This window comes from Mirounga leonina, unplaced genomic scaffold (genome assembly GCF_011800145.1).
Source record: "Mirounga leonina isolate KUSES-001 unplaced genomic scaffold, KU_Mleo_1.0 Mir_108, whole genome shotgun sequence".
NCBI classification, from domain to species: Eukaryota; Metazoa; Chordata; class Mammalia; order Carnivora; family Phocidae; genus Mirounga; species Mirounga leonina.
The window spans coordinates 2864948-2886750 of record NW_023270237.1 but is presented as its reverse complement, the minus strand read 5'-3'; the positions used below and the strand labels follow the sequence as shown (position 1 = coordinate 2886750).

Genomic DNA, 21803 nt, shown 5'->3' with positions numbered 1-21803 from the left:
GCCCTCACTCGGCCTAAAGGCCGGCTGGTGGGGAAGAGAGACATCGGTATGAAACTGAAACTGTTGTAAATATGCCACAGAGAAGAGACACAAGGTTCTGGAAAGTGAGATCTAAATGACAGATAGGAGTCAACTAGAAAAGGAGTAGAGGCAGAAGGCGTGACATGGAAGGTGTGGAAAGCTGTGATATATGGCAAGAAGAGGAGAGTGGAAGCAATGTGAGAGACTGAAAGAAGATCAAGTGGCTAGAGTGCAGACAGCAGGGGTGAACAGCATGAGTCCGGAGATGTGATCAGGGGCCGTCACCATTAAAGGCTTTTTAGCCGTAGCAAAAAATATGTCTTCATCCTAGAGCCAATGAGAAGGTTGGGAGAAGGGAGGGGGGATTGTAATGAGTTACATCATCAATTTGCTATTTCAAAAAAATACTTCTGGCTACAATGCAGAGTATAGGTTGGCAAGGGGAGAAGGTCATGCAGACCAGTTGAACATTTTCAGTACAGAGATACTGGTAGCATGGCCTAGGGGTAGGAAGATTGAGGTGGTGATTTCTAAAAAGTGAATGGATTAAAGAGACATAGAAAAGGTAAATGGACGGGCCGTCTTCTGCAATATTGATGTGGCATCCATGCGGAAGAGTAAGGGAACACTGGAGGAGGACAAGTTTGCAAAGACAGATGCTAAGTTCAGTTGGACATACGGAGTTTGAGTTCTGTAGGGAACATTAGAGGACAGAGCAAAAAGACATTGGATTGTGGGTGTGGAGCTTGTCAGAAAGCTCTAGCATTTGGATGTAAACTTGGACTCATCTTTAATCCATAGTTCTGGCCATGATGGATATGATCCATAGATGGATATGACTGCCTACAGGAAGATTATAAAGTGAATGGTGGAACAAAAGTCTTAAGGAATTCAAATCCATAACAGCCAAGTAGTGAAGGATGAGCTTGTACAGGATGAAAGGAGTAGTGAAATAGAAGGAAACCCAGGAAATTGCTGGATCATGGGGGGCAGGGAGGGCAAGGGAGTGAGGATTTCATTTCAGGAGGGTGGGAGTGGTCAGTTGGCTTGAATGTGGAAGATTGAGAAGAACTGTTTATTTAGCAAGAGTGGAGGAGCACCGATCAGGAGAGAATTGTTTTGAATTAAAATGAAGAGAAATCGCTAAGTGGAATGTATGGGAAATAGAGTTCTAACTGGGTCTATTTGCAGTCATGCCTATTTAGAAGATTTCACATTTCATATTTTACATCTCTCCTAACGAGATACCTCGGGAGCTAGCATGATAGAGAAGAAAGCCATTCTGACATGTTGGTGACCACGATAGAGTGGAACTGGGGTGGAATTTGAGCATAGAAGAGTCTGAGGTCCTGGGGTCTGAACTGGAGAGAAAACGTGAACCTGACAGCAAGGAATTTTATGAGCACAACGCTGCCTGTTCCTCCACCCAGTGGTGCCTGTGTGCCCAAGGTAAATAAACCAAATGTTCATGAAGCAGTATTGACTCGCCTCACCCACTTGCTGGCATCCCTGTTTAGAAGAAGGAGGCTGTGGGCTGACACATCGCACAGCACGTTCTCAGCAACTTCTCTGGGGTCAGCTGCAGCCTCAACTTCCCTTCCAGCACCGGCTACACCACAACTGTCTGCGCATGCGTTGCGGGGGTGGGGTGGGGATGGAAGTTAATAGGTCAGCCAGTGAGCACTGTGATGAGGCAAAGGTCAGACTGCAGAGGTGTGAGCTGCCAATGGGAGTTGAGAAAAGAAAGATGACTATTGGTAATTATTTGCAGTAGTTTGGCTATAAAAGGGAAACAAGAGATTGGAAAGCAGCTGGAGAGAGGTAACTGGATGAGCAAGCGCTTATTCAGTCAACAAATATTAAAATCTCTTCTATGTGCCAGGCACTGAGACAGGTACCAGGAAGATATTTTCCAGCCCTATTGGGAGATCTGCCATAAAATATATTTCATGTGATAATCTCAAATGCAGAGTGACTAAATATTTTGTGATCTGATTCACTGAAACAAATGCAACATCTTCCTTCAGATATAAACCTTACCTGATCTTTATAAAATGATCAAATTTGGGGCGCCTGGGTGGCTCAGTTGGTTAAGCGACTGCCTTCGGCTCAGGTCATGATCCTGGAGTCCCTGGATCGAGTCCCGCATCGGGCTCCCTGCTCGGCAGGGAGCCTGCTTCTCCCTCTGACCCTCCCCCCTCTCATGCGCTCTCTCTCTCTCATTCTCTCTGTCTCAAATAAATAAATAAATAAAATCTTAAAAAAAAATTTTATAAAATGATCAAATTTGTGTTAAAATAAAAAAGAGAAAAATAACATGTCCATCTGTACTTTTTTTTCCTCACCCTCTCTCCTTCCATTCTTTTAGTGTCCCAAATTTGGACAGTCTTGCTCTTGTCACTTATTCAGAAAATATTTTCTAGAATGGTGTTCTTAACCCCATGTTCAGAGCCTCTCATAGTGCTATTTGATGTTTCAAAATCATCTAATCTATAATTTATAGAGCACCCATAAAATGAAATATGAAAGAGTACTATAAATGTGTTTTCTCTTCCTTGTGATTTTCTTAATAACATTTTCCCTAGCTTACTTAGTCATACGAATACAGTATATAATGCATGGAACATACAAAATACGTGTCAGTCAACTGCTTATGCTATTGGTAAGGCTTCCAGTCAACAGTAGGCTATTAGTAGGTACGTTCTGGGGGAGTCAAAAGTTATATGAAGATTTCTGACCGTGCGGGGTCAGCGCCCCTCACCCCTGCATTGTTCAAGGGTCAACTGTATAATCATTTGGTTGTATCTTTCTCTTCCTTTCCCTTTTGGATTGGCCCCATGGAATGGGTTCAGCTGTCAGTCCTGTATCACGTCCAGGTTCACACTTCATCCTTGCAGCTCCATCCCCTATCGAGCAGTGACTGGCCTACAGTGGCCAGCAATCAGTGACTTCCTTCAGAAGCTCCCCCCCTCCCACTACTGAGAACATGACTTCAGGAAAGAAGCTCCGTGCGTGTGTGTGTGTGTGTGTGTGTGTTAGGAAGGCACAACAAGGGGGAAGTGCTGGGTGATTTGTTAACTGGGAGTCAGTGGGATTATATTTAGTATTTCCCTAATTCAGACTTCATGCTTGTCTCTAGGAATAATACAATTTTATGGCAATAATAACTACCTCCAAGCATAAGTACTATTTTGCCCTTCAGCTTTCATGGAAGGTAGTCAGTCCCACTTTTGTTAAATAGTTCATTTTATTTCACTGTCCGTATATCGTGTTTTCCATGAAAAATTTTTCTGTGAATTTTGTCTCAGGGCAATTTCTTTGGGGGAAGTAACACATTTTCTCCTTTCTAACAATAGGAGTTATAGAAGAAATTATGTTCTCCTTTTACCTAAATTATCAAGAAATTCAAATCCAAATGGTAACTTCAATTATTTCAACTGTTGACCAATATAGGTAGCATATGAACTTCTTCCTTTTTTTACTCTCAACACTGTTATTTTTATTCATATTTCATTATTTTTCTATTTGGAAGCCACCCCAGATCCTTAAGATGAAGAGTCAGGGCATCAATAAATTAAATACTTCCGGTGTTAACTAAATGTCTCTCCAGACACCATCTCCTTTGATCGTCAGAACAAGCCATTGACTAGATAGTATTATTACTCCCAACGGAGCAATGATGGAGCAGAGGCTCGGTGAAGTCAAGGACATAAAGTTCACTCAGACAAGTACTGAGTGGGATTCAACCCTGGGTCTTCTTTCTCTAGTGACAGTGGTCATTTCAGCCTATCTGGCTCAAACTTTTGTGGGCAGCTGGTTGATGGGTGGGTAGGTGGCATATGGTTGGCTGGGATAGCTCTTGTCCAGATGAGAACTAACCACTGACATAAGAAACTAGTATTGTTTTGAGCAGTTTTCTTCTTGACGATGAAACAGTCCATGCTTCTGTCTCCTCCCCAGATTTTATAACATTCAAGAAGCTCATGAAAGAGGCCTCTCTCATCAAGTATTCTTGATTAAGTTATGAAAATGGAATTGAAGCTTGTTCTCCCTCTTCATATGGTAAGTAACTACTAATTTGAGTAACATATTTGCCTTTTCCCTTCTCCTAATTTCCTCACAATATTTACAAAAGAAATGGAAATGCTTCTGGTATGAAGGTAGCATGATTTATGAATCATATGCAGATCTGTCTTCAGAATATTTCATTAAAAAGGAGAATATTCCATTTTTTAGTGCAATTGTGGTTTTCATAAATTCTAGTTTAATATGTTTTATCTGGCTTAGAATTGGAGTCATTTTGAACTACATGTGAGTTTTGATAATTAAAATAACATAACTCTTCTCCCCACTTTATACACGCTTTTAATTCTTTGGAGCAAATTGACATGTGGACTCTGAAAAGTCATGGCCACATAAAAGGAAGATTTAGAAATGCCAGATTGCTGGGCAGTGGCATTCTCTTCATTCCAGAAGCCCTAGTTTGGAGCATCCACCCCTTTTGGCCTGGGCACTGACTGTCTTTAACTGGAAAAACATCTCACTTTGCAAGTGACTAGAACTGAGTCACCCCACGTGAGCAAAATCAGCTCTTAAAGAAAGGGCAACATTATTAAGTTCTTTCACCAGGATATTGTGCCTGCAGGACTTAAAATGATTTGAGACCGTTCACTCCTTTGTCCACCCACAAAATCATTTATTTCCACCCTTCATTGTATTTTACTTTTCTTTATATGTTCTAATACATGTTTAAAAGAAAAATTCTATATGTATAGCTGTGAATATTCATTAATACATTTCATTTATTCTAACAAATTAGGGAGGTGGGCATCTCTGAATTTGTGGGTAGGCTGAAGTAGTTCAAACAAACGTGGCCTTTATTCTTTAAACTACATATAGTAACTCCAACAAAACATTACAAAGTAGAAATCCTTAAGGAGACCTGTAATAATAAATCATATGAACATTTTGTTATTAGCATATAGATTGGATGTATGTAGGAGCTTGTAAAGTGCCTGAGGTTCACTGAAAATAGTTTATTCTGTGTCTAAAAAGTGTATGCAAGATTGAAAATAAATGTTTAAAACACCATATATTATCTACCTATAAATAACGTGTCTGCAAAAGCAAAGGTAAACGTCAGCCCAGCTCATGAAAAAATTATCAAAAGATTTTAAATTTATTGAAGCCATAAATTAATGAGATATTACCATATGTGCATAAATAACTTAAAGAATAAAATTTGCTGATCCTTCTCTCATATGGATATTTGTGCTAATGAATCAGGATCCTATTTACTCTATTAGTCCCCAAAGTAATTGCTTATTTGAAGAAGTTCTGTCTTATGGGTTTTCGGTTAATTAAATCCATTTGCATTTTATGCACACATTTTAAATTCTCTAGTCCTATTTTTCATAAGCCAGATTCAAATATGTTCATGTAATAATACCTCTCATTAAGGCATTAGTCTTTCATTTTTAAAGGAACTTTCAGAATAGCCATATGCATAAAATGCTTATTAATGAATCTAATCAATATTTTAGAAAAGTCAACCCATTAAATTATTTTTTTAGTTTAAATTTTCCTATTTGTAATGGTGATTACTATGCTGAACATACTTCCCATTTCTAATTTTTCAGTTAGCTTAATTTATTCAACAATTTTTTTTTTGCTTTGATTTTGCATGGCAGTTTTTAACTTCTAATATGCCTTTAGAATTACAAGCAACCTTTTCCCAAAGAGTTGGTCTTTCAAGGTATGTGCATATTAACTGATTGATCTTGCCAGCCCAGTTGGGAGATCACTAAAACACGAAGCAAAACTTTTCTAATACTGAAGAACAATTCACAAAGTTAACAAAGTATAACAATTCACAAAGTTAGGGATATTTTTAAAAGTGTTATTTTCTCATAGTTTTCAAATATTTGAGAAGTTGTGAATTAAATACTCAAGTGATAAAAATTGTGAATACCTTTGTTAGATCCAAACTGCCCTGGCTTGGAAGCTTGAAAAAGCTACTGAATTTAGGAGAGTAGAGGAAGTAAACAGAAGAGGGGTCAGGAAGAGCCATGAGATCCATGCCATGGGCCCAGGATCTAAAACCAAGGCGTGTGGCAAGGCCAGATGCTGGGAGAGGTACCCAGGGGGGCACAGTCTGGAGAGCCGACTTGAAAACCAGTTTTGAAATCCTGCCTAACTGAACTATCTCTAGGTGGTTATTAGAGGTTTATCTAGCTTACAGTTTATCTAGGCTTAGTAGTTCCTCTGTGCAAAAAAATGTACGTAATGCAGAGTCTGGATACATTTAGGTTCCAATTCCAGCCTAAGATTACATTTGAATCAAAAAAAGAATGGAATATCCAAATGGAGAAAAAAGAAGAGGAAGCAAGGGAGGGAGGGAAAGAGGAAGGATATCCTGAAGCCAGAATGAGTAGGAGTTGTTTTGACCTCTTTGGCAATATTGGACAATAATGTACTTTTGTTGACCTCTTAACATGCGATAAAAGTAGAAAATGGAAAACATTTTTGATACGCTGAAAAACTCATACACTTTATAATAAAATAAACAAATTTCATTCAGTTAAGTCTTATTAATTCATTGAAGCAATGATCTATGTAAAGTGTAATGCCAGTTTCTTGGTAACTGAAATCGCCCTAAGGAAGCATTTCTTCTCATTTAGACGAAGTAGGAATAAAGCACTTGTATTACCACTTGTATAAATTTTTAATACTGAATAAAATATTAGTGTTTAGTGTAATATTGATTCTCAACATAATATTCCTCCATAATAGCATGCTAATAGGTTAGAATTAAATCAGACAGATTCAAAAACCCTGAGAACAGACCGTCTAACACTTGTAATTTTTTTTCATTCATTTCCAGAATTCCAATTAAAATGGAATTAATCTGCCAAATAAAAGGCCATGGTACAATAAAAGTTCCGTGTACTAGGTCATGTGCACGTCTTCCTCCTTCCCGGGGCTGCACCCCCACAATGAGATCTAGAAGAGAGGGGGGTGGCAGAGGGCACATCATGACTTGTGGGTTCCAGCCACACCTAACAGCCTTCAAAAGAGGCAGGCAGTCTCTGTGCCTTCCAGCTCTGTCATTTCCTACCTGTGAGACCTGAGGCATTTTACCTAAAACTCGGAGAGCCGCAGTTTCCTCACCAATTATATTACTAGTCTAATAGTACTAACCTCCTGGAGTTGTTGAGGAGGTAAAACAGAGGTTCGTTGCAACGAGGGGTGATTTTTTTCTCCACCAGGAGACATTAAGTAATGTCTGGAGATAGTTTTGGCTGTCACAGCTGGAGGCAGTGGGCGTGATACGGGCGTCTGAGGAGTCGAAGCCAGGGATGCTGCTATTCAAGATGCACAGGACAGCCCCCCCCCCCCCCCCCCCCGCCCAATAACAAAGAGTCCTCTGGTCCAAAAGGTCAATAGTACCAAGACTGAGAAACCCTGAAGTACAGTGACGTCATGTCTGTAATAGCATAATGTCTGATACACAGGAGGCCCTCGGAAAATATTTGTAGAATTACATTGTTATTGTTGTCATTATTTATTTGACAAGGAACTCCGAATCACCCTCATGGTATCAGGACTGAGTCCTTCAAGCAATTCAGTAAGCCCACCGCAAGTGGAGTTGGTCATGCCTATCTGCTAGGTCATCTAGATGGACTGCTCAGTTGTTAGGTGCCTCCAGGAATGGCCTGACCCACTTAATACTTGACTGGTCTGCCAAACTCATGGGCAGGATTGTACCAAAGTTCGTGGGCTATCATTTAATTTGTACCTTCTTAGAAATTAGAAAAAAATAGGAAGAGACAAATAAAAAGTAACCTACAGTACCAGGGGTCTATTCCTTTTTAACTCCTGCTGTTAGAAATGGCTCAGAAGTCTCCTGATGATCATTTACTTCACAAAATAAACTGATGTCTGGACAAATGGCTAGGAAATATGGTCTTCTGGTTAACATAAGATCTTGACTAAATCATACACAAATATTATCAATTTCAAAATGAATCCAATGCAACAAAATGGTTTTAGCTTCATGTTAAAACAGTTTAGAGAGGGAAAACTCTGGCTTAATGCAAGACTTTCAAGGTCAAACAAACCTGAGTTTGAATTTCAGCTTTATAATCTTCAAGCTGTGTGACCTTGAATAATTTGCCTTCTCTGAGCTCAGTTTCCTCATCTGCCTAATAGGCAGAAAATTATGTCGTAGGGTTGTTGAGAGAATTAAATGATACAGCATTTGACATATGTTCGAAGTGAAAAAAATGGTACTTATTGCTTCTTCTGGAGACCCTGCATTGCCTTGGGGTTCTTATCACAGCTGTTGGTTCTCCTCATAAGAATGGCAACTATATGTAGGTACTTTTTATTCACAGAGGAAGCTCAAAATACATCCATTACCTCAATGAACAAAAAATCTGAGACTTACTTCAATAACAGTGATTTAAGAAGAAAAAAGAAAAGGTGCATATTATACCTGGAATTTCCCAGTGAGAATTTTTTTTCAAGGAAAAGGTGGATTTCCTAAATTAAAGAATGAATGATGTGCACATCTTTCTGGCAAATTTTAATATAGTTGATAATCCACTTTTTAATTAGCCACCTAATTATAATTCAATAGAAATTTCCCTAGGTGAATGTAGTAACCTACTTCAGAGAGAGAAATGGAGCTCTGAGTGGGCGCTCCTACTGTGAATTTTGACACTTTTTTAGGTTCAATTTGTTCTATGCCTAACTGGCCCAGGAGAGATCGGGAGAGCTCTGTTTTGTAAACTAGTAATTCTGACTGCCAGGAAAGTTGACTATCAGGCTAAATTCACCTTTTATTAGTATTTTTATTTTTCTCTTTTCTTTGTTCCCTAGAGAAGACCCAACTCTCTGTTTTTATCTTTCCATCATTCAAATGTTTTAAATTTGAAAGTAAAAACATTCATATGTAATCCACACTCTGGCTCCCTTCATTTTCTTGGCAGTTTGCTTTGTTCTTAACTCAAGGTTCCCTTACTTCCAACTCCTGAGAAGCAAGGGGCTGAAAGGCATGTGAGGAGACCATCTCAATGTCATAATCCACACTTGCTTAATTCCACAACCCAGACCGTGCCAAGGAGGGAGATTTTTTAATCTATTAATTAGCAATAGATGTTTGAATTTCCCAAACCCTCATGGCTATTTTTTATCATTAGTTGCTTATGACCTTAGTTTAAAATGTTTTCACACTCACCAATTGGTCTTGTAGAAATGAAATTGATTGCTTGATTGAATTCTCTCTTCCAACCAGTTTTAGCTTTGTGTAGTTACAACTCCAGTATGTTTGCATATAATTATAAACTATGGTCTCTCATTAATTTCTGGCTCATATCCATTAAACATAGGCAGAGAGGAGAGGTGAACTGTTCGTTTTAATTAATTGATCTCCTTGCTTTCACCCTTGCCTCCTGCAGTCTATTTTCAATAAAGTATGAGTCAGATGATTTTGTTCCTTGACTCAAAACTCTCTAGTACATCCATTTCAATCAGATTAAAAGCTAGAGCTTAACAATGGTCCTCAAGGCCGTATATGCTTTAGCCCACCATGACTACCATCTTCTGCCCCGACTCCCACATTCACTCCACTCCAATAACTCTGGTTTCCTTACAGTTCTGCCAATACACCAGACATGCCCCTGCCTCAGGGCCTTTGCACTTGCTACTTCCTGTCTGAGACAGTCTTCTCCAGGAATCCACATGATTTGCTTCTCTTCAAGTCTTTGCTCAAATGTCAACTTCTCAATAAGACCTCGACTGGCCACCCTTCTAAAAATGCAACCCCTGGGGCGCCTGGGTGGCTCAGTCGTTAAGCGTCTGCCTTTGGCTCAGGTCATGATCCCAGGGTCCTGGGATTGAGCCCTGCATCGGGCTCCCTGCTCAGCGGGAAGGCTGCTTCTCCCTCTCTGACTCCTGCTGCTTCTGTTCCCTCTCTCGCTGTGTCTCTCTGTCAAATAAATAAATAAAATCTTTAAATAAATAAATAAATAATAAAATAAAAATGCAACCCCTTCCCACACTTAACCATTCCTTCCCTGATTTATTTTTCTCCATAATACTTGTCACCTTCTAATAATTTCTATAATTTACTCATTTATTTATTTTCTGTCTCCCTCCACTAGAATGTAAGTTTCATGAGGGCAGCAATTTTTATGAGTTTTGATTGGTGTATCCCAAGCACCTACTCCAATGCCTGGTAGATACCAGGCACTTGATATATATTAATTAAACTGAACTGAAGTAGAATTACACACTTATTGACCTTATTGCATTTCCGTCAAAGCCTTAATTCACCTTCTGTTAGCCTTTATCTTCTGCTCTTCTGCCACTATAGCTCCTTTAGGAAAACTTTGATCCCCCAACTCCCAGTTGGATTTTGGAAATGGAAGAAACAGTTTCACTGTGTTTCCTTTTGATCACTGATAAGCTTTAACTGGAATAAGTTTGCATTTTAGCTATATTCCTTTCCTATTAGATGAGGAGATTGTTATCACCAAAATGGTGAACTGACAGGGATAAACTAGATTCCTGATCAGAATACTCCTGGGTGAATCCTGATCCAAAATAAAGGGGCAGGGGGAGAGAGATACAGATGGAAATGCTAAGCTCTATAAATAGCTAAATGAAAGAAAATATGGAGAATTACTTTTCTTTTTTTTTTAAGATTTTATTTATTTGACGGAGAGAGACACAGTGAGAGAGGGAACACAAGCAGGAGGAGTGGGAGAGGGAGAAGCAGGCTTCCCGTCAAGCAGGGAGCCCTATGCGGGGCTCGATTCCAGGACCCTGGAATCATGACCTGAGCCGAAGGCAGACGCTTAACGACTGAGCCACCCAGGCGCCCCAAGAATTACTTTTCTTTGGACCTAGGTATACTTTTCCTAGCACACATGTTCCTAGCATAAATATTAGATCCTTAAACATGATTCAAGAAAATACATACTTCCTGATGACAAGAAAGCCATAAATATGGTTCATAACCAAAGATTAGTCACTGTTCATTATTGCTGGTGACACATGATACATCGGGGAGATTGGGCAATATTTCAGACATCTCCAGTCAGCCATTTATCATTTCATAGTGGAAGATGAGGAGGTATTTCTATATTAACAGCCCCTATAAAAGGAAGTGAGTGAAGAAACATCTGATGTGTTTTATCATTGAGAATCAAAGGGATATTGATAGTGTTAAAAATGTGCTGAGTAGATTATAGGTTTTGCACAAGTTGGTCTTCTAAACAGTTAAGACTCCTTTAAAAAACACAGTAGAAGCAGAAAGGAACTATGTGCTGTGTTGCTTAGTTCTCCCTCGTGTCCCTGAATGATATTTCTGGACTTGAGCTGAGAAACAGAAGTTTGATTTAAAGCCTGTAACGTTTTTGAGCAGCAAGATGGCCTCAAGACCCTGCAGCTTCGGGCCACGCTGCTGTCCCAGCACGGGATTACCCTGCGGTTATGCAAACTGCAGAGACCCAACGCACCCGCCCTGCACCCAGTCTAACAATGCTTCCCTATTTCAACCCGTAATTTAGAATAAACCAAAGCATAGAGCACGTTAACAACGTCCGGCTGATTAAAAAATTCAAACCTATGTTCCCTTCGTAACTATTATGTCCGTGCAAGTGAAAGACATTTTGGGAGACGACTTTATTTTTATTTATTTATTTATTTATTTATTTTAAATAGGCATTTTTAAAAAAGATTTTATTTATTTATTTGTGAGAGGGAGAATGAGAGAGAGCACATGAGAGGGCGGACGGTCAGGGGGAGAAGCAGACTCCCTGCCGAGCAGGGAGCCCGATGCGAGACTCGATCCAGGGACTCCGGGATCATGACCTGAGCCGAAGGCAGTCGCTTAACCAACTGAGCCACCCAGGCGCCCTGGGAAAGGACTTTAAAAATGGGATCCGGGATGTGAATGGCCAAGAACTTTATCTTAGAAATGGTGGGAGCAAGCCACCAAAAAGTTTTCAACATAACCAATAACTTCTGCCATGCTTTGCAGATTTTCCGAAGACACATTAAACATTAAAGAGCCTCAGCTTGGTTTCGTGTATGCTTCAATAGGCAAAAAGATATATTTAATGCAGAGGGTGTTGAATCTGAATTAGTACAAATATTATTAATTTAATGTTCATACTGCATTTTATGGTTTGTAAACTGCTTAGCAATAATTTTATATATTTCCCCTTACAGCACCACTGTAAAATATATCAGCATTTTATTTTTCCCATTTTATAGATGAGGCAACCTTTAATAAGTGATCTATTTCTTTCCTGTGCATATTGGTTAACTGGTAAATGATTAATTTATGTCTGCATGAACTTCATCATGCAGGGTATTTATTTTAGTGTGAGTTGGTATTTATTTTACCCGCAAAGCATTACAGTATCCAATTATATATGCACGTTTTAAAGCAGTAAAAAGCAGCCACCAGTAGTTAATGCAACATTAAGTCAGAGATTTTAAATCCACAGTAAATTCTCAGTTAGGGTATTTAAATCAACCAGCCCTCTTCCTCCCCGATCTCATCCATGTGGGTAAGCAATGGCCCTTCTATAAAAGGACCATGTGGCACCCACCCAGTGACATGGAAAAGGCGTGTTGAGATTTTTCAGAGCTTAAAATCTTAACCGTCAAATAAAGAACCAAAAGGTTTATAATTACATTTGGCAAAAGTGGAAGAGTAAACAAATCCGATCATTGACACATCTGCCTGTGGAGTAACCTGCAGTTGTGGGCCATGGTTTCTTCCTCTCATTTCCTTGATCAGTTTTTGCATCACTAAGACGGTTGCTGTGGCTGCCAGCACGGAGAAGTAGGACCGCACAGGAGTGATACGTTAAGGTTTCATAAAAAGGATGCCATCCCTACAACTCTATCATTTGTATTATCTCTCCAAATTGCACTCTACTGAGTTGTCAGCAAAACTGCTTCTCAGTGGTTGCAAGATGGGAAGTCCAAGGTTCTCAAAACGCTCCCTAAGCACCGGGTCAGTAATACCCCTCTAATATCATTTCATACCTTAATCCTGTAGAGGACAAAGCACCAGAAAGTTCATTCATTCATAAGTCAAATGTTTTAATTAATTAGAAATATACTTTCTTTTCAGAGTAATTTATAATGTATAATTTTCCCTTGTTTATTGATCTCAAGACTCTTAAACTTAGCCAATAAAGCTAAGAATTTTTAAATTCATGGCAAAGATTCCAGCCCTAATTTCACATGCAGAAGTTTCTGATAAAGTCTAAATATTGGCATGTTAGCTGTCAAAGGCAGATGATTTAAAACGCATTGTGTATGTTGGGTACTTAAATGCTTCCAGAATCCAGAAATTGTCTCTTTCAAAATTAAAATGTACTTAAAGACCCAGGAAGTGATACCAATTTTGTGAAAATATTTTTATTATTAAAAATTTCATACATATTGAAATGTAAACTCCATCACATCAGATCTACCAGTAAGATAATATATTATGAAGTGATATTTTTTAATTTGTGTGATTTGCTATGGGGTCTTTTGAACAGCGTCCGCTTATCAGGGCACAGACGTTTTAAAAATAAATTTTTTAAAACAAGGAGCACTGGGGTGCCTGGGTGGCTCAGTCAGTTAAGTGTCTGCCTTCAGCTCAGGTCAGATCCCAGGGTCCTGGGATCAGCCCTGTGGGCCTTCCTGCTCGGCAGGGAGTCTGCTCGTCTCCCTCCCTCTTCCTCTCCGCCACCCCCTCCCCGGCTCGTGCTGTCTCTCACTCTCTCAAATAAATAGATAAAATCTTTTAAAAAAATTAATTAATTAATTAAAAATAAATAAATAAATAAAAGGAGATTAGTGCAGAGGAGTATCATTGAAATACTGTCCTCAGGCTTCCTACTTAGAGACCAGTTAGAAAAGGAATTCACACTCCAGTGTGCCACTTTCTAACTCAGAGTTAGATGCACTTGGCCCTTAAATGAGCACAGGGGATTATTTTCATATAATGAAAACTTATATATAAATTGGGAGATTTTAGCCATCTCCTCTGTTACAAAAATAGAAAAAAAAAAAGTGTAATCAAAAAAAATATTCCAAATACTAGCGTCTAAGTTAAATGTATGAAGTATAAAAATTTCATCCTTTTGGGCGCCTGGGTGGCTCAGTTGGTTAAGCGACTGCCTTCGGCTCAGGTCATGATCCTGGAGTCCCGGGATCGAGTCCCGCATCGGGCTCCCTGCTCAGCAGGGAGTCTGCCTCTCTCTCTGACCCTCCTCCCTCTCATGCTCTCTATCTCATTCTCTCTCTCATATAAATAAATAAAATCTTTAAAAAAAAAAAAATTTCATCCTTTTAAAAATCCTTCCAACTAATAAAACATCCAAATGAATGCTATCATAGCTTTCCTTACATGCCACAGTTCCAATATCTAATACCCCAAGGCTTTCCCCAGTCTGAGACTTTTCCAATGGCATTTATTATTCCCATTTACATTTATTTGACCCATATTGCAGCTTCTAAATTGGATATATCCTTTTCCCCTGAGAACTCGGTGTCCTCACATAGCCTGACAGGAGAACTGTGAATTTATATCACTTTCTGGTGCAACAATGAACTAAATGGGCAGAAGACCAGATAAGACTTCCTCACACCCCCTCGTTTTCCACCACCCCTCATAGAACATGAAATACAAGTGAGCATCCCATTAGTGTAAATGTTGAACTGGGCTTGATTCCCAGTTCTCAGTCTTGTAATCCCAGAATCCATTATTATGGTGTTCCTGTTTTCATTGATTGTCATCTCTTTATATAATTCTGTTAGCTTTTGCCAAAAAGAAACATTTCAAGGAGGGATTCTCATATGGAAAAACTGAAAAACAATGTTCACGCTAAGTAAAAGCACTTACTCTTTTTTAAAGAGAGAACTTTTCACCAAGTATCATGATCTTCCAGAACTGCATATATGGACAATCTTGCTTCCAGATAAAATCAACCCAGCATTCACACAATTATTATCTAGCATTTCCTTGCAAACTAATAAAAAGTATTTCAGCTTAAAATTTCAGTGGTTAGTCCATACTTAACTTAGAAACTCTTACAAGTAAAAACTCTGATAAGTAAGCATTCTTGTCCATCAGAAGTTAGTACAGAAAAAGGAAATTCAAAGGGGCAAATATGGGAGGTGCCTTTCTAGCCCTAATGGGGTAAGAAGGTCCTGGCCCAAGATCATGGATCTCTAGACCATGCAGCAAAGGTATCCCTGAAGAGAGAAAAATCCATTAGGTTGTCATGGCTTTGAAACATCAGCCTTTACACTTTCCAGGTTATGAACCCAGATTCACTTGGTAATCAGTTCACTGATTAGAATTCTTCTTCCCAGGTACTTATATCTATATATCTATACCCACGGGGAGAAAATACAGCAATCCATCAATATAACTCATTAGCTTGATGGATATATTTCTTATTGTAAGTTAATATATTGGCATTTTGCTATAAAGAAGCTTTTTAATTAATGTAAATATTGTCAGTGACATCATTTTAAAATCATAAAACTCTCAGCCACACATACAGAGGTAGAAAAGTTTCATTTTTGGAACATGAGACTAAAGAGAGTCATCTCTCATCCATATTTGCTTTTAAAATATAGCCACTTCCATACATGCTATCACAATGCCTTCCCCACCCCACAGGAAAGGGAACTGATGTGTGTAAGACATGACAGGCTTACACACTCTCCTCAGAGAAATAAAGTTACCTCTGTAGGTTTACCCAGCCAGTCAGTAACAGAGATAAAACTCAGGTCTGACAAATGCCCCTTCAGCTAAACTTCTGTCTTTACTTAGAATCCACTAATAGCAACGCAGGCCCTAACTAGGAGGAGCCGATCAATGTCCCCTGGCTGCTGGAGAATAAATACTGGTCCTGTTGGCTATTTCCTCTAAACAAGCCTAAACCCCAATCTCACGCCCAAGAAGTTGGTGTTCTGTCACTGTCACATTTATCTTCGTGGACATGTGGAGAAACCTTGTCTGATCATTTAGCTGTACATAGATTTTGGAGTCCGATTTTTAAATTAATGCAACACAAAGACATTCTTTCATAGTAAACTTTAAAAATTCATTGTATACTCCCTACCAGGGATCTGGAAAAACAAAGAGAAATGATCATTACTTTACCAAGCAGTTTCATAGCTGTCTTTCATTGTCTATTCATGTCTCTTTATTTGGTCTGGCTACATATTTAATTATGAGCCCAGTTCTCATTATTACATTTTCTTAATTCAAATACAGGTTTAATTGTTTCCAAGTATACATTTATAGTATTTACCTAAAACTAATCTGAAAAAATATCTTAAACCCTTTTATAATTGGAGCTGGTAGGGATAGAGGTGAGGGCACTCCTAACTAATTATGAGCTTAGTGATACACAGATGAAATATTTTGGATCTTGACCATGCGTGTTAGGTATTAGGAGTATTCTAGTTCTTGGGGCGCCTGAGTGGCTCAGATGGTTAAGTGTCTGCCTTCGGCTCAGGTCATGGATCCTGGAGTCCCAGGATTGAGTCCCTCATCGGGCTCCCTGCTCAGCGGGGAGTCTGCTTCTCCCTCTGACCCACCCCCCTCTCATGCTCTCTCTCTCTCTCTCCCATTCTCTCTCTCAAATAAATAAATCTTTTTAAATAAATAAATAAATAAAAATAAAAAGGAATAGTATATTTCCTGTTATGAAGATGGATATAAAATTCTGGAGATGATGTTTTCATCTTAAAGAATCATAGATATCAACAGGTGTTTATTAGGTCAGTTTGATTTCATTTAATGAGGCCATCCTTCCATTTTCCAGTAAACTACTTTGCCTAAACTAGTTCCAACATTAAAACCTTTCTTTAAGGAAAGACCATCCCTGAAGACTGACACTGTATAACACAAACAGGAACTCATTGTAGTGTTTCGCGCACCTCCGCGATTTGAATAAATTCTTCCTAATATCTAAGTAAAGTCTCTCCCAAAATGTCCCATACCTTCTCCTCTGCAAGTCACATAGTACTAAGTCATTCTCCTTACTCTTGGTTTTTCATCCCTTTCATGCTTGGTTTGAATCCATATTCTCTCCCATTCTCCCAGGCCTCCTTTCTTTATGTGTTTCCTCGTGTTTGCAGAAGTCAGGGTTGTTTGTTTTGAGTACAAAATCCAAAGGGTGTTGCCCTCCTCACTATTGCGATGTTTCTATGATATAACCCCCTAAATAATTTTTTCAGATTTCTTTCAGAAATGAAGTATTTATTAAAAACAAAGGGCAAACAAAAGAGGGCTATATCAGACAAGGCTCAAACGCAGTTTATGCTGAAAATTTTCAAAAAAAGGATGATCACTTTTCTCTCTTGGATGCTGTTTTGAATGGAGACAGGAAGATGAACTAAATGACCTCTTGATGATCCCCCAGCCCTGTGATTTTGTGATAATCTTAGCTTCCAGCATCTCATTTTCTCTAAACACTAAAATCTAATCTGCCCCAAGATATGGGAGTGTTTAACAGATGAAAACCTTTTAATGGAGGAAAGATTCTCCTTGTTTTCTTGGAAGTAATTTTCTTAACAATTGCTTACATTTATATTCAAGGCAGCCTATATTGAATCATTAAATCCAAAGAAAATCATAAAAGAAAAATTAGCAGACATATTATATAACGATATGCAATTTATTTCTTGACTTTTGCCTTTATTACTCTGCATTAGAAACATTTACTCCTATAGACGTGGCTAAAGGATTCATGAACTCTACTTTCTTAAACCTAAAATCATTCTTGCTTTCTCTACCACAATTGTTTCTATTTAAAAAGGAGACCTGTGTTAACACCAGTAGACATTTTACTTCCAAACGAGGCTGCTTTCTGAGCAGGGTTGCCATAGAGCAAATTACATCTGACAAGGCTGTTTAGTAAAGATTAGCAATAGTTAGATTAAACAGACCTTGAGCCTGCCATTTAATCCCCGACTACTGGTTGTGTGCACTAAGCCAATGACGATACCTGGAGGCACAGCAATTAGGTTATTGGTTTTCATTACTTTTTAATCACCTGTTTTTGAACCAGTGGAAAACTTGAGATATGAAGTGAAAAACAGCCCTCTCACATATCAGACGGATGATCTCCTGGACTTTAGATTCAGGTGCTAATATTATTAATTATATTATCACTACTAATGATGATGTAAGAGAGTTCCATAAAAGCTAGCTGCCCGAAGCTAATCTCGGGCAGAGCTGTCCATAGATTATTTATGGTGAATCATCACAACAGTTCCCTGAAGTTCTACCAAAATAAAAATGGTGAGTTATGCATATATTCTGGGACTTTTTTTCTGATATTGACTTGGAGCGTCCATGAATATTTTCACAATGAGTTGTTCAGCATTCAGTTGATTATTTTTTGTTGTTGTTTGGTCCAACTGCAGTTCGGGTGATATAGAATGAACACACAAAACCATAGCATTAATCTTGGACTGTAAAAGCCCTATTTGTATTGTGACACAAATATAAATGTAAAGCAAGCAGAAAAAATGCTATGTAAGCTCTTTTCTGAGCTTAGTATTGTTAGAAAATATTTAACTCTTGTGTTGTTTGGTAGTTTTTCTATTGTGTGTACCGCAAGTGCAGACAGAACTATACTAGACTCAAAAATGAGTCTGAAGTTTCATAGTGAACTCTTTTTATCAAAAATGTATTAGTTCCTCCAGTAAATGGGCAGCACCGAACTTTATACAATTACCAAGAACCAAGAAATACAGAATTCATTTTCAACGTGGACCTGAGTTGTACTGATCAGCAAATATTTGACATAAGGTGATAAAAAGGAAAACCCATATATTATCATCATCATATTCCTTGTCTCTTGAATAAATACATGTCTCATGGGTACAATGGTGGGTTTATATACCTAAAGAGGGTAGCATCTGGGTGTGCCGAATATAAGCTGTGACTACCACTCACATCACCTAAGCCCCACTGTCTTCAAACCCAGGAAGCATTCTTTATGCAACGTGCATAATTGGAATAGAACTGCCAACAACCACAACCTGTGTGTTTTCTTTATGAAAGCAATGAGAGAAGGGGTGATATTGACTATTACAGGCAAATGACCTGCAGATCATGCAGCTGACCATGCCCTTCTGCTAAATGACACACAGCAAGCTTCATCCATAGCACTGAATGAGCCCCTCGGCCAGATACCACTGGAGACCACACTGGAAATGCAGTTTCCAGGTGATGGCTTTACCCAGTTGGCCTTGTGTGTATCAAACAAGCAGTTGCCCTAGTTTTCTAATTCTTTCCTCACTGACATCAGAATTAGATTGTTAAAAATGTCTGAAGTCCTATAGTCTGCTCTCTAGGGCTTTCACTTGGGATGGAGGAAGGGATTATATGGTCTCAATTGCTCCACTTCCCCAACTTCTAAAAGCACAACCTGAAAGTGACCAAAAAAGCTAAGTCAATGCCATTGTACAATACATGGTGAGCAAGTAGCTCTAGAACTAAAGACTCTTAAGGTTGGGAGGAACCTTAAACATCATAAATGACTACCCTACAACTCTTCTGATGACTGAAGGGATGTTGAAACACCACTGATGATAAGAATGAATCTCTTGGCCTCCCAACTTCAGACTGCCCTAGTTGATGGAAAGTCCTTACATTTACTATACTGTGACTCCCTGTAAAACCCCCTTATTGGTCCTAGATGTAACCTTTGGGACTAATGAAATGTTTACATCCTCTTTGATACCCTAAGAAGCTCCTTTCCAGTGTTTCCTCATTCTCTCTGGTTTCCTTCCTAAATGCCCTAGTCACTTTCCTCTGAACGTGGTCTGATTTTTTAACATTTTTCAGAGTATGATCTGACTTGCACAGGATAAAATACAATTAGCAGTAGCCTTATTCCAAGTACTGGCTTGCTGTTAATACTGAATTTGCTTTTGTGGCAACTATATCAGAGTGATACTTGAAATTCCTAAGTGTTTCTAAGCTAAGTCACATGCACCCCATCCTCTACCCGTGTACTTGGGTTTTTGTCTCTTTGCTTTGGACCATCATAGTTGACTTGACATTTATTTCCATTAATGTTACCTCACCAAATTTGTTCCATCCCACCAACTTGATTTTTTTTTCATTTGGAATGGAGAAAGTATTCTACTCCTATCATCTCACTTGTTCACTATATAAAATCCTAACTTGTGTCATCAGTAAATCTGACTAGCATGTTCTCTATTAATTTAAATACCTGATCTTTTTAAATGTTGACAATAAGAGGACTGAGGCATCACCATTTGAAATGTCCTTTCAGACAGCCCTTGACCATTCATTTCTACCCTCTAGGTGTGGCTATTTAACAAATTGCCAGCACCCTGGATTTCTAGCTCATATGTCTTCATCTTAGTCCCCGGATGCCCTGCAATGCCTCAGCAGATTATCCTGCAGAAATCCAGTTACACTAGTTATCCCCATCGGTTCGTCCATTAACCCTTTCAGAGAAGGAAATGGTGTTCATTATCTATGTGATCTTGTTTCTGTACCATGGTGAATCATTTGGAATCTAGCTGTGAGCCTTACCACAGTGATTTGAGGTTCACTGATATGAGGTTTTAAGAAACTGCCCCGCCTTTTAGAAATCAGATCCACATTTGCTGATCTTCTGCTTCTGCTAATTTGCCAACCTCCACTTTTCCTGTTTTCTGCAGTCCCTCAAAATGGTCAGCAGAGGTTTCGCAGGTTTCATTTGCTACAGGGATCTCAGCTTATTCGTTGTCCCTAGAACCCAGCACAGTGTCTAGAACATAAGAGGCATCCTACTATTTTCAAGAATCAAAACACTCAAAACTTGGTATTTTGGTGGTTATATTCATGTTTTAAAACTCTGAAATAGGGGGCACTTGGTGGCTTAGTCAGTTAAGCATCTGACTCTTGATTTCAGCTCAGGTCATGATCTCAGGGTCATGACATCAAGCCTTTCATCAGGCTCTGTGCTCAGCGTGGAGTGTGCTTGTCCCGCTCCCTCTTCTCCCACCCTCACCACTCTCTCTCTCTCAAATAAATAAATAAATAAATAAAATCTTTTTGAGGAAAAATAAAACTCTAGGAATCACGTATGTCTGAAGATTATATTCATTTATACATTACATTAGAATTTTGAATTGAACCAAGAACACTCTCACAACTAATCACATGCCACACTTACTGAACACCCTTCCGAATTTTCTTCCCGTGGTTGTAAATGACATTTCTCAGGTTTCCAGAAAGACGATTTGTTTTTCACCTAGAGACATTTGGGCACTAGTATTCCTGCTGAGGCCCAGAGGGAGCCGTATTTGAATTATTTGGGGGTGGGGAGAGGGAAATAGGTAGAGACACTAAAGAGTATAAGAGGAAGATGAATCAGGGCTTTGGAGAAGGGAGCTATGTTTCCAAGTGGGTCCCTTGAGGCCTCATCCCTCTGTTCCCCTAGCACTGCTCCCTTTTTCTGTTCTTCTACTCTCTGTTTTTCCTCCAGGGCCAAGTTCTCTTAGGACCTGGCCCATCCTCCACTAGTACAATATAACCTACACATCTCCTTTTATCAGACTCCTTAAGGAAATTTAAGCCAGAAGGAAAGGAGAATTTCAGGTGGAACAAGCTTATTAAGTAGGCGATGATGACCAAATCTCACATTTCAATAAAGTCCTGATAATTAATTGATATTACTCAAAAGAATTATAGAAACACCAACATTGTCTCTTTGCCC

General features: G+C 39.0%; 1 protein-coding gene across 1 annotated transcript in view; it reads left to right on the top strand.

Annotated features, from left to right (window-relative positions):
* The window catches only part of LOC118019527 (rho-related BTB domain-containing protein 1), a 120038-nt gene that overhangs the window by 11322 nt on the left and 86913 nt on the right, over positions 1–21803 (top strand). The window contains exon 2 of the mRNA XM_035018848.1: positions 3982–4083. The gene's annotated coding sequence lies outside the window, so the exon portion shown is untranslated. The remainder of the gene's footprint in view (positions 1–3981; positions 4084–21803) is intronic.